General features: G+C 46.4%; 1 protein-coding gene across 6 annotated transcripts in view; it reads right to left on the bottom strand.

Annotated features, from left to right (window-relative positions):
* LOC121271280 (EVI5-like protein) overlaps window positions 1-13,792 on the bottom strand; it is a 410,054-nt gene that overhangs the window by 374,209 nt on the left and 22,053 nt on the right. The window lies entirely within an intron of this gene.

Raw genomic sequence — 13,792 nt, forward strand, 5'->3', positions numbered from 1 at the left:
AATCCAGACCCCATCTCCACAGCACACTGACACACTGTTCTAACCCAGACTTCATCTAACACAGCACACTGACTCACTGCTCTAACCCAGACCCGATTTAACACTAACACACTGCCCTAACCAGGACCCCATCTACACCGCACACTGGCACACTGCTCTAACCCAGACCCGATTAAACACTAACACACTGCCCTAACCCAGACCCCGTCTAACACAGCACACTGCCCAAACCCGGACCTCATTTACACAGCACACTGGCATACCGTCCTAACCCAGACCCCATCTAACACAGCACACTGACACACTGCCCCAACCCAGACCCCATCTACACAGCACTCTGATACACAGCCCTAACCCAGACCCCATCTACACAGCACACTGACACACTGCCCAAACCCGGACCTCATTTACACAGCACACTGGCATACCGTCCTAACCCAGACCCCATCTAACACAGCACACGAACACACTGCCCTAACCCAGACCCCATCTAACACAGGACACTGACACACTGCCCTAACACAGACCCCATCTACACAGCACGTTGCCCTAATCCAAACCCCATCAATACACAGCACACTGCCGTAACCCAGACCCAATCTACACAGCACACTGCCCTAATCCAGACGCCATCTAACACAGCACACTGACACACTGCTCTAAACCAGACCCCGTCTAACACAGTACACTGACACACTGCCCTAACCCAGATCCCATCTACACAGCACACTACCCTAATCCAGACCCCATCTACACAGCACACTGCCCTAATCCAGACCCCATCTACACAGCACACTGCCCTAATCCAGACCACATCTACACAGCACACTGCCCTAACCCAGACCCCATCTACACAGCACACTGCCCTAACCCAGACCCCATCTACACAGCACACTGCCCTAATCCCTACCCCATCTACACAGCACACTGCCCTAACACAGAATACATCTATCACAGCACACTGACACACTGCCCTAACCCAGACCCCATCAACACAGCACACTGACACACTGCCCTAACCCAGACCCCATCTACACAGCACACTGACACACTGCCCTAACCCAGACCCCATCTAACACAGCACACTGACACACTGCTCTAAGGCAGACCCCATCTAACACAGCACACTGCCCTAACCCAGACCCCATCTAACACAGCACACTGACACACTGCTCTAAGGCAGACCCCATCTAACACAGCACACTGCCCTAACCCAAACCCCATCCAACACAGCACACTGACACACTGCCCTAACCCAGACCCCATCTACACAGCACACTGCCCTAATCCAGACCACATCTACACAGCACAATGCCGTAGCCCAGACCCCATCTAACACAGCACACTACCCTAATCCAGACCCCATCTACACAGCACACTGACACACTGCCGTAACCTAGACCCCATCTAACACAGCACACTGACACACGTCCCTAACCCAGACCCCATCTAACACAGCACACTGACACACTGCCCTAACCCAGACCGCACCAAACACAGCACATTGCCCTAACCCAGACCCCACCTAACACAGCACACTGCCCTAACCCAGACCTCACCTAACACAGCACACTGCCCTAACCCAGACCCCACCTAACACAGCACACTGACACACTGCCCTAACCCAGACCCCATCTAACACAGCACACTGACACACTGCCCTAACCCAGACCCCATCTAACACAGCACACTGACACACTTCCCTAACCCAGACCCCATCTAACACAGCACACTGCCCTAACCCAGACCCCATCTAACACAGCACACTGACACACTTCCTTAACCCAGACCCCATCTAACACAGCACACTGCCCTAACCCAGACCCCATCTAACACAGCACACTGACACACTTCCCTAACCCAGACCCCATCTAACACAGCACACTGACACACTGCCCTAACCCAGACCCCATCTAACACAGCACATTGACACGCTGCCCTAACCCAGACCCCATCTAACACAGCACATTGACACGCTGCCCTAACCTAGACGCCATCTAACACAGCACACTGACACACCGCACTAACCCAGACCCCATCTAACACAGCACACTGACACACTGCCCTAACGCAGGCCCCATCTACACAGCACATTGACACACCGCCCTAACCCAGACCCCATCTAACACAGCACACTGACACACTGCTCTAAACCAGACCCCGTCTAACACAGTACACTGACACACTGCCCTAACCCAGATCCCATCTACACAGCACACTACCCTAATCCAGACCCCATCTACACAGCACACTGCCCTAATCCAGACCCCATCTACACAGCACACTGCCCTAATCCAGACCACATCTACACAGCACACTGCCCTAACCCAGACCCCATCTACACAGCACACTGCCCTAATCCCTACCCCATCTACACAGCACACTGCCCTAACACAGAATACATCTATCACAGCACACTGACACACTGCCCTAACCCAGACCCCATCAACACAGCACACTGACACACTGCCCTAACCCAGACCCCATCTACACAGCACACTGACACACTGCCCTAACCCAGACCCCATCTAACACAGCACACTGACACACTGCTCTAAGGCAGACCCCATCTAACACAGCACAATGCCCTAACCCAGACCCCGTCTAACACAGCACACTGACACACTGCTCTAAGGCAGACCCCATCTAACACAGCACACTGCCCTAACCCAAACCCCATCCAACACAGCACACTGACACACTGCCCTAACCCAGACCCCATCTACACAGCACACTGCCCTAATCCAGACCACATCTACACAGCACAATGCCGTAGCCCAGACCCCATCTAACACAGCACACTACCCTAATCCAGACCCCATCTACACAGCACACTGACACACTGCCGTAACCTAGACCCCATCTAACACAGCACACTGACACACGTCCCTAAACCCAGACCCCATCTAACACAGCACACTGACACACTGCCCTAACCCAGACCGCACCAAACACAGCACATTGCCCTAACCCAGACCCCACCTAACACAGCACACTGCCCTAACCCAGACCTCACCTAACACAGCACACTGCCCTAACCCAGACCCCACCTAACACAGCACACTGAAACACTGCCCTAACCCAGACCCCATCTAACACAGCACACTGACACACTGCCCTAACCCAGACCCCATCTAACACAGCACACTGACACACTTCCCTAACCCAGACCCCATCTAACACAGCACACTGCCCTAACCCAGACCCCATCTAACACAGCACACTGACACACTTCCCTAACCCAGACCCCATCTAACACAGCACACTGACACACCGCACTAACCCAGACCCCATCTAACACAGCACATTGACACGCTGCCCTAACCCAGACCCCATCTAACACAGCACATTGACACGCTGCCCTAACCTAGACGCCATCTAACACAGCACACTGACACACCGCACTAACCCAGACCCCATCTAACACAGCACACTGACACACTGCCCTAACGCAGGCCCCATCTACACAGCACATTGACACACCGCCCTAACCCAGACCCCATCTAACACAGCACACTGACAAACTGCCTTAACCCAGACCCCACCAAACACACCACACTGCCCCAACCCAGACCCCATCTACGCAGCAAACTGACACACTGCCCTAACCCAAACCGCATCCATCACAGCACACTGACACACTGCCCTAACCCAGACTCCATTTAACACAGAACAGACAGACTGCCATAACTCAGACCCCATCCATCACAGCACCCTGACACACTGCCCTAACCCAGACCTCAGCTAACACAGCACACTGAGACACTGTCCTAACGGAGACCTCATCGAACACAGCACACTGACACACTGCCCTAACCCAGACCCCAACTAACACAGCACACTGCCCTAACCCAGACCTCATCTAACACAGCACACTGACACACTGTTCTAACCCAGACTTCATCTAACACAGCACACTGACTCACTGCTTTAACCCAGACCCGATTTAACACTAACACACTGCCCTAACCAGGACCTCATCTGCACAGCACACTGCCCTAACCAGGACCCCATCTACACCGCACACTGGCACACTGCTCTAACCCAGACCCGATTAAACACTAACACACTGCCCTAACCCAGACCCCGTCTAACACAGCACACTGCCCAAACCCGGACCTCATTTACACAGCACACTGGCATACCGTCCTAACCCAGACCCCATCTAACACAGCACACTGACACACTGCCCTAACCCAGACCCCATCTAACACAGCACACGAACACACTGCCCTAACCCAGACCCCATCTAACGCAGCACACTGCCCTAACCCAGACCCCATCTAACACAGGACACTGACACACTGCCCTAACACAGACCCCATCTACACAGCACGCTGCCCTAATCCAAACCCCATCAATACACAGCACACTGCCGTAACCCAGACCCAATCTACACAGCACACTGCCCTAATCCAGACGCCATCTAACACAGGACACTGACACACTGCCCTAACACAGACCCCATCTACACAGCACGCTGCCCTAATCCAAACCCCATCAATACACAGCACACTGCCGTAACCCAGACCCAATCTACACAGCACACTGCCCTAATCCAGACCCCATCTAACACAGGACACTGACATACTGCCCTAACCCAGACCCCATCTACACAGCACACTGACACACTGCCCTAACCCAGACCCCATCTACACAGCACACTGACACACTGCCCTAATCCAGACCCCATCTACACAGCACACTGCCCTAACCCAGACCCCATCTACACAGCACACTGACACACTGCCCTAACCCAGACCCCATCTACACAGCACACTGACACACTGCCCTAACCCAGACCCCATCTACACAGCACACTGACACACTGCCCTAATCCAGACCCCATCTACACAGCACACTGACACACTGCCCTAACCCAAACCTCGTCTAACACAGCACACTGCCCTAACCCAGACCCCATCTAACACAGCACACTGACACACTGCCCTAACCCAGACCCCATCTAACACAGCACACTGACACATTGCCATAACCCAGACCCCATCTAACACAGCACACTGACACACTGCCCTAACCCAGACCCCATCTAACACAACACACTGACACACTGCCCTAACCCAAACCTCGTCTAACACAGCACACTGCCCTAACCCAGACCCCAGCTAACACAGCACACTGACACACAGCCCTAATCCAGACCCCATCTAACACAGCACACTGACACACAGCCCTAACCCAGACCCCATCTAACACAGCACACTGACACATTGACATAACCCAGACCCCATCTAACACAGCACACTGACACACTCCTGTAACCCAGGCCCCATCTAACACAGCACACTAACACACTCCTGTAACCCAGGCCCCATCTAACACAGCACACTGACACACAGCCCTAATCCAGACCCCATCTAACACAGCACACTGCCCTAACCCAGACCCCATCTACACAACACATTGACACACTGCCCTAACCCAGACCCCATCTACACAGCACACTGACACACAGCCCTAACCCAGACCCCATCTACACAGCACACTAACACACTGGCCTAACACAGACCCCATCTACACAACACATTGACACACTGCCCTAACCCAGGCCCCATCTAACCCAGCACGCTGCCCTAACCCAGACCCCATCTACACAGCACACTAACACACTGCCCTAACCCAGGCCCCATCTCCACAGCACACTGACACACTGCCCTAACCCAGGCCCCATCTAACACAGCACATTGCCCTAACCCAGACCCCATCTACACAACACATTGACACACTGCCCTAACCCAGACCCCTTCCATCACAGCACACTGAGACACTGCCCTAACCCAGGCCCCATCTAACACAGCGCACTGCCCTAACCCAGACCTTATCTACACAGCACACTGCCCTAACGTGGACCTCATCTACACAGCACACTGACACACTGCCCTAACCCAGACCCCATCTACGCAGCACACTGGCACACTGCCCTAACCCAGACCCCATTTAACACTAACACAATGCCCTAACCCAGCACACTGACACACTGCCCTAACCTAGACCCCATCTAACACAGCACACTGACACACTCCTGTAACCCAGACCCCATCTAACACAGCACACTGACACACTGCCCTAACCTAGACCTCATCTAACACAACACACTGCCCTAATCCAGACCCCATCTAACACAGCACACTGTCACACTGCTCCAACCCAGGATCAATCTAACATCACATGAACACACTGCTTCAACCCAGGTGCACTATCTAGACCCAGAGCACTCTTCCTAACCTCCATTCAGAATTCGCGTGTTCATGTATTTTTATCTGCATCAGATCTTACTTTCAAATGTCTGATACCTGACGAATTAGAACTCGCCATCAATCAGAAAACTCATCCTTCAAAATACTGGTGGCCACTAGAATTTAATTTACTAAGGCTAGAAGCAACAAATCACTTGAGTTGGACCATTTTGGAGACAGAATTAGTGTTACTCTGAGGCTCGTCACTGCTATAGAATACTACTTTTATGACTTCTTGTAATGGAACTAATTATTCTAAATTTCAGATGTGAATAAACAGTTACCAGTTAGTATACAATGGCAGCTTTGTGGTAAATCATGGACATTACCACAGAGGAACCAACAGAAAAATTATGCGTGTGTCACAGTAGTTTTGCAGAATAATTGTTTTGTTTTAAATGCATTAGACGTTGATGTGCTCCCTGTCATGCGTGGGGATTACGCAATAAATAAAACTATCACTAACAGCACCTGTTACAGCTTTCACAGCATCGTTCAGATTTTTTACCTTCAGATTTGTCACCTCTACGATGGAGAGCTTCCACTAATATACCGGTGTAACTCTCCAAACAATGGTAACACACACACCTGGATCAGCAGGTTCTGGGTTCAAACCCTACTATAGAGACAAGAGCACCTAATTTAAAGTGACACCTCATTGCAGGGGGAATAACTTTCTGATGAGATGTCACAGCAAGCCCAGTCCGCCCTCACAGGTAGATGTAAAAGATGCCATGGCACTACCTGAACAATGAAGGGAAGGTCTCCCAGTTCTCTGGCCAATATCAATTTGTCAACATCACTGAGACTGAGATTTGCTCTTTAATCTCATTTGTTTGTGGATGTGAAAATTGGTAGTTGTCAATGTAAATGATGACAGTGATTACACTTAACTGCCTGGAAACAGCTTTGAAATATTGAGGTTGCAACATAAATTCACTTTCTCTCTTTATATGAGATCAAATTCACCTCAGATTCCTGTCCTGAAGGACATGATTGAACTCAGTGGCTTTTTATAACATGCTCACTTTTACTGATACCAGCATTATTTTAATCTTAACTCAAACTTTCAAGTTGCCACATTCAAATTATATCTCACCTTTTCTGGATGATTAGTCCAGGCTACTGCATTACAGAAGCATAAAATGACAGAATATACAACACAGAAACAGGCCACTTGGCCCAATCAGCACATGCAGCCATTTATGGTCTAGATTTTACCACTGCTGGCTCAGGGTTGTTGTAGGAGCAACCACCTGATGTGCAGCTTCATGACACAACACATCGAAGAACCGGCCACTGATTTCACCCAAAATCCCACAAACTGCACATTTCTTAACTTGCATTTCAATTCAACATTAAATTCAACCTTCCACAAAACAGCAACCCTGTAGGGTGGTGTAATAAGGCGCTACCCCATAAAGTGACAGGAGAATAACACGTACAATGCCTCCAAAAAAGCTCAAGCTCAGCATTGTCTGTTGGCACAAGGTTAAGGTTCATAGCTGCTATGCTGTAAGAGAGAGTGCAAATCAAAAGATAATGAAGACTTGCAAGAAAGGTACCTCAATCAGCTTGGGAGGCTTTCATCTTCATATAGATTGGACAAATCAAATTGGCAAAGGTAGTCTGGGGGATGAGTTCATCGAGTGTATTTGGAACAGTTTCTTGGAACAATATTTTTCTGCTAGCAGGCAGGCAACAGTAGTTTAAGCATAGATGGTAATGTGTAATGTGACAGGATAATTCATTAATGGTCCCTGTGAAGGATCCTCCAGGTCAAGTGTGGTCATAACATGATAAAATTTCACATTCATTTTGAAGGTAAGGAACTTGGGTCTGAAAATAATGTCTTAAACTTAAATAAAGGCAATCACAAAGATATGAAGATAAAGTTGGCTCAAAAAGACTAGGAAAGTAATTTAAAAGGCAAGATGATAGAGAAGCAGTGGCAGATATTTCATAACTCTCAGATATATTCCATCGAGAAAGAAAGAATCTAGAAGATGGATGCATCATCTGTGGGCAACTGAAATAGCTAAAGATGATATCAAATGGAAAGAAATGGCATATAATGCTGAGAAGATCAGTGGTAGGTCAGAATGTTGGGAACATTTTAGAAATCAGCAAAATACGATTTTAAAAAAGATTAGAATGCTAATAAACTAGCAAAAAATATAAAAACAGACAGTAAGGGCCTTTGTAAGCATAAAAAAGGAAAATAGCTACATGTTGGTCCCTTACAGCATGAGACTAGGGAACTAATAATGGGAAACAAGGAATTGGCTGAGATTTTGAAAAAGTTTTTGGACCTGTCTCCCCATTGAAGACATGGAAAGCATACCTGTCTCCCCATTGAAGACATGGAAAGCATACCTGTCTCCCCATTGAAGACATGGAAAGCATACCTGTCTCCCCATTGAAGACATGGAAAGCATACCTGTCTCCCCATTGAAGACATGGAAAGCATACCTGTCTCCCCATTGAAGACATGGAAAGCATACCTGTCTCCCCATTGAAGACATGGAAAGCATACCTGTCTCCCCATTGAAGACATGGAAAGCATACCTGTCTCCCCATTGAAGACATGGAAAGCATACCTGTCTCCCCATTGAAGACATGGAAAGCATACCTGTCTCCCCATTGAAGACATGGAAAGCATACCTGTCTCCCCATTGAAGACATGGAAAGCATACCTGTCTCCCCATTGAAGATAACAAAGGCATCCCAATATTAGTAGAAAATCAAGGGGAAAAGGGAAGGAGGAACTTAAATCAATTACAATCACTAGAGAAGTACTAGAAAAGCTAACTGGACTAAAGTCTGACAAGTCCCCTGGACCCAATGGCCAGCATCCTAGGGTCTTAAAAGAAGTGGCTGCAGAGATAATGGATGCATTGGCTGCAAACTTCCAAAATTCTAGATTCTGGAAAGGTCCCAGTGGATTGGGAAACCACAAATGCAATAGTGTTATTCAAGAAAGGAGGGAGACCGGAAGCAGGAAACTGAGATGTTAGGCTAACTGGCTCAGTCATTTGGAAACTGTTGGAATCCATTATTAAGGAAATAATAGCAGGACATTTAGAAAATCATAATGCAAATCAGGCAGAGTCAATATAGTTTTATGAAAAGAAACTGTGTTTGACAAATTTAGACTTCTTTGAAGATGCAACAAGCAGGGTCGACAAACAGGAACTAGTAGACAGTGTATTCAGATTTCCAAAAGACATTCAAAAAAGTCCCACCTACAAGATTACAGCACAAGGTAAGAGCTCATGATATTGGGGGTGATATATTAGCATGGATAGAGGATTAGTTAACTAACAGGAAACAGAGGGTCAGGATAAATGGGTCATGTTCAGGTTGGGTAAGTGTGGCTAGTGGAATTCTAGGGATCAGTGCAGGGACCTATTTACAATCTATATTAATGCATTTGATCAAGGGACCTTCTGTCTTGCAGCTAAATTTGCTTGTGATACAAAGATAGGTAGAAAAGCAAGTTGTGAGAAGGATACAAAGAGTCTCCAAACTGAAATAGGTGAAGTAAGTGGGCTCTAATTTGTCAGATGGGAGCATAATGTGGGAAAATTCAAGGTTGACACTGTGGTAGGAAGAATAGAAAAGTCAAATATTATTAAAATGGAGAGGTGCTACAGAATGCTGTGGTACAGGGGGATCTGGATGCCCTTGTACTTGAATCATAAAAGAGTTAGCATGCAGGTACAGCAAGTAATTAGGAAGGCAAATGGGACATTGGCCTTTATTGCACAGACTATAAAAGTAGGGATGCCTTGCTACATTTGTATAGAGCGTTGGCAAGACCACATCTAGAGTACTGCAACCAGTTTTGATCTCCTTACCAAAGGAGGTTTTTGCTTGCATTTGAGGGAATTCAGCGAAGGTTAATGAGATTGATTCTAGGGATGAAACAATTGTCTTATGGGGAGAGGTTGAGCAAGTTGGGCCTATACTCATTGGAGTTAGGAAGAATAAGAGGTGATCTTATTAAAACTAGACTAGATTCTGAGGGGCTTGACAGGGTAGAGGCTGAAAGGATGTTTCCCCTTGTGAGAAAATCTAGAACTACAGGGCACGGTTTCAGAACAAGAGATTTCCATTTAGGAGGCAAGCAGGAACAACTTCTCTCAACAGTTGTTAATCTCAGAGAGCAGTGAAGGCTGGGTCATTGAATACATTCAAGGCCAAGTTAGACAAATTTTTGATCTATAAGGGAGTCAAGGGTTACAGGGGATTAGCAAGAAAGCAGAGTTGAGGCCACGATCAGATTCGGCCATGATCTTATTCAATGGTGGAACTGGCTCGAGGGGCCGAATGGCCTACTCATGCTCCTATTTCTTATGTTATGTTTCTTATGTAAAACAATTCAAAGGCAGCAACAATTAAATTGCATATTAAAAGAAGAGGGCAAAGAGATCATTTTTAATTGTGGGAAATAGAAATTTTACTTCAAGACTGCATTCTTGGCAGATGCAATGAATTCAGAAGTTATAACTCCATTTCCCAATTTTCAGTAAAACTGTTTATTTTGAAGAAAGGAATTAATACTGTACTTCTGATACCTCACATGCCCAATCACCATTTGTCACCACAAAGAAACCAGACATTCCCCAAGGGAAGTAGGAAAAGAAACCTAGACTGGTATTAACTCAACTTGCTCACATCACAAAATACAATGTCAATGGGTCAATATTAAAAAAAATTATTCCCTGCCAACCCCACATACCACAGAATTGTTATGGCACAGGAAATCACCATTTGGCCGATCGTGTCTGCGCCTTCTCTCAGAATGAGCAACTCATCTAGTGCCATTCCTCCACCTTCTCCTCGTAACCCTACACATTCTCTTCTCAGATAACAGTCTAATTCCCTTTTGAATGCTTCAATCGAACCTGCCTCCACCACACACTCGGGCAGCACATTCCAGGCCCTAACCACTCGCTGCGTGAAAACATTTCTCCTCATTTTACTTAATTTGTTCACGGGTTGTGGACATCGCTGGCTGGGCCAGCATTTATTGCCCATCAGAACTGAGTGGCTTGCTAGGCCATTTAAGAGTCAACCACATATGCTGTGGGTCTGGAGTCACATGTAGGCCAGACCAGGTAAGGATGGCAGATATCCTTCCCTAATGGACATTAGTGAACTAGATGGGTTTTGACAACAATCTACAATGGTTTTATGGTCATTATTAGACTTTTAATTCCAGATTTTTTATTGAATTCAAATTTCACCATCTGCCATGGTGGGATTCGAACCAGGTCCTCAGAGCATTACTCTGGGTATCTGGAGCACTAGCCCAGTGACAATACCACTATGCCATTGCACCCCCTCTCATATCAACAAACCAGGACACAAAAATAATTTTAGCCACAGTTACCATAAAATAATTCTCCTCAAAGTTTTTTCATTCCTGGCTCTATTACAAATTTTACCACCTTCAAGAGAAGTCAATGATCTCTGCAAGGATGTCAAATTTTACGATTTACATTGTTCCAGTTGTACCAAAGAACCCTACAATCTCACTGAACCTACATCATTTAATGGTGAATTTGATCATTCATGTCTATACATATCTCGAAAGCCTTGACTAATTCCATATCTTTAATCCGATGCGGGATTGATAGTTTGTGTCCGAGTGATAGTCTATCTTAAAAGAAAGCTGGCATTTACAGAAATCAACTTAATAATGGGCAAGAATTCCCTAAAGTCATGACACATGGTTTCAGGCCTCCTGGGGCAACAGACCATTTTCAATATATTTATTACACATTTATGCTTCCCATTACATACTTGCATGTTAATGCCATGAATAGCGCGTGTGTCAAATACTCATGTTATATCAGCTTGAATTGTGAAAATCATCCAGCAATACAATTTTAAATGTTTTTCCTTTGAAGTTGACAGGTTTGAGCTGTAGGGTACAAAAGGCAAGTATTTGTAATGGTTCTAGTGGTTTGAGCTGTAGGGTACAAAAGGCAAGTATTTGTAATGGTTCTAGTGGTTTGAGCTGTAGGGTACAAAAGGCAAGTATTTGTAATGGTTCTAGTGGTTTTTTTCATTTATTCTTTCGTGGGATGTGGGCGTCACCGGCAAATCAGCATTTGTTGCCCATCCTTAATTGCCCTTGAACTGAGTGGCTTGCTTGGCCATTTCAGAGGGCAGTTAAGAGTCAACCTGGGGTCACATGTAGGCCAGACCAGACAAGGATGGCAGATTTCCTTCCCTAAAAGACATTAGTGAACCAGATGGGTTTTTGCAACAGTGATAGTTGCCATGGTCAACATTACTGAGAGTAGTTTTCATTTCCAGATTTAATTAATTTAAATTCCACCAGCTGCCTTGGCGGGATTTGAACCCATGTCCCCAGAGCATTAGCCTGGGTTACTAGTCCAGTGATATTACCATTAATCCACTGTCTCACTCTAGTGTGATGGACAAAGTAACATTTAACATGACAATACCTTGAAGTACATGGGATTCTTTTTCCCGATTCAAGTTTTAAGAAAGCTGTTGCACGTGTCTACCTGATAAACCACAAGCTGAAGGCACAGCTCCCAATGGTGGGCTAAATGAAGGGGGAAGTGCGAAAGGGTCAGGAGAACAGAGAGTTTGGGAATGAAAGATGGGTCTAGGGCCGAAGTAGGTTACAGAGATAGGGAGGCACAAAACCATGAAGAAATTTAAACATGAGGTTCAGAATTTTAAAACTGAGGCATTGAAGAGTCAGCCGGGTCAGGGTACTGGGCAAGCAAGACAGGATAGTGCAGCAGAATTTCGGATGAAATAAAGTTAATGGAGGGTAGAAGATGGCAGATGGGCTAGGAGTACATTGAAATAATTGAGTCTGGAGGTGATAAAGATTTCAGGGGCACATTCTTGGAGGTGGAAGTAGGCGACCTATGTAATGGATAGAATACAAGTCACTCAAACTCAAGTTGTATAGGTTACCAAGGTTATAACCCCACGCCTGCAGGCTACATAATCAAGGTGCAGTGTGTAGAGAAGGAAGAGAATGGGTCCAAGGACACATTATTGGAAAATATTAAGTAATGGTACAGGAATGGGAAGAGAAGCCAATGCTGAAGATGCTCACTCTTACTTCAGGATAGGTAAAAGTGTAACCAAGGGAAATGACAATAGGAAAGCATTGTATGGCTGACCACAAAGGCAGCAGGTTGAGGACAATGACAAATAATGCATCATAGTCAGAGAATGTCAGAGAAAAGCAACCAATTACTCCAGAGTACAGAATATTTCCCACCTATAGAAAATAATTCATTAACTTCAGGAGTCATTTAGAATCCTCTAATATTCTGCAGAATCGGCTCAAAAATAATTAGAATGTAAGTGACTCAAGTGGGCATCACAAACACAACTCAGACCCTTATAGGGACACATGTGGTATAAAGCTCCTGTCCTTCTGAAACATCCTCCGACTGACTATGGGCAGTGTCGCAAGAAAATAAGCTCAATAAAGCTAGTGATAAATAGCTCTCTAAACTGGAAGCTCTCAA

The sequence above is a fragment of the Carcharodon carcharias genome, chromosome 30, assembly GCF_017639515.1.
Source record: "Carcharodon carcharias isolate sCarCar2 chromosome 30, sCarCar2.pri, whole genome shotgun sequence".
Lineage (NCBI taxonomy): Eukaryota > Metazoa > Chordata > Chondrichthyes > Lamniformes > Lamnidae > Carcharodon > Carcharodon carcharias.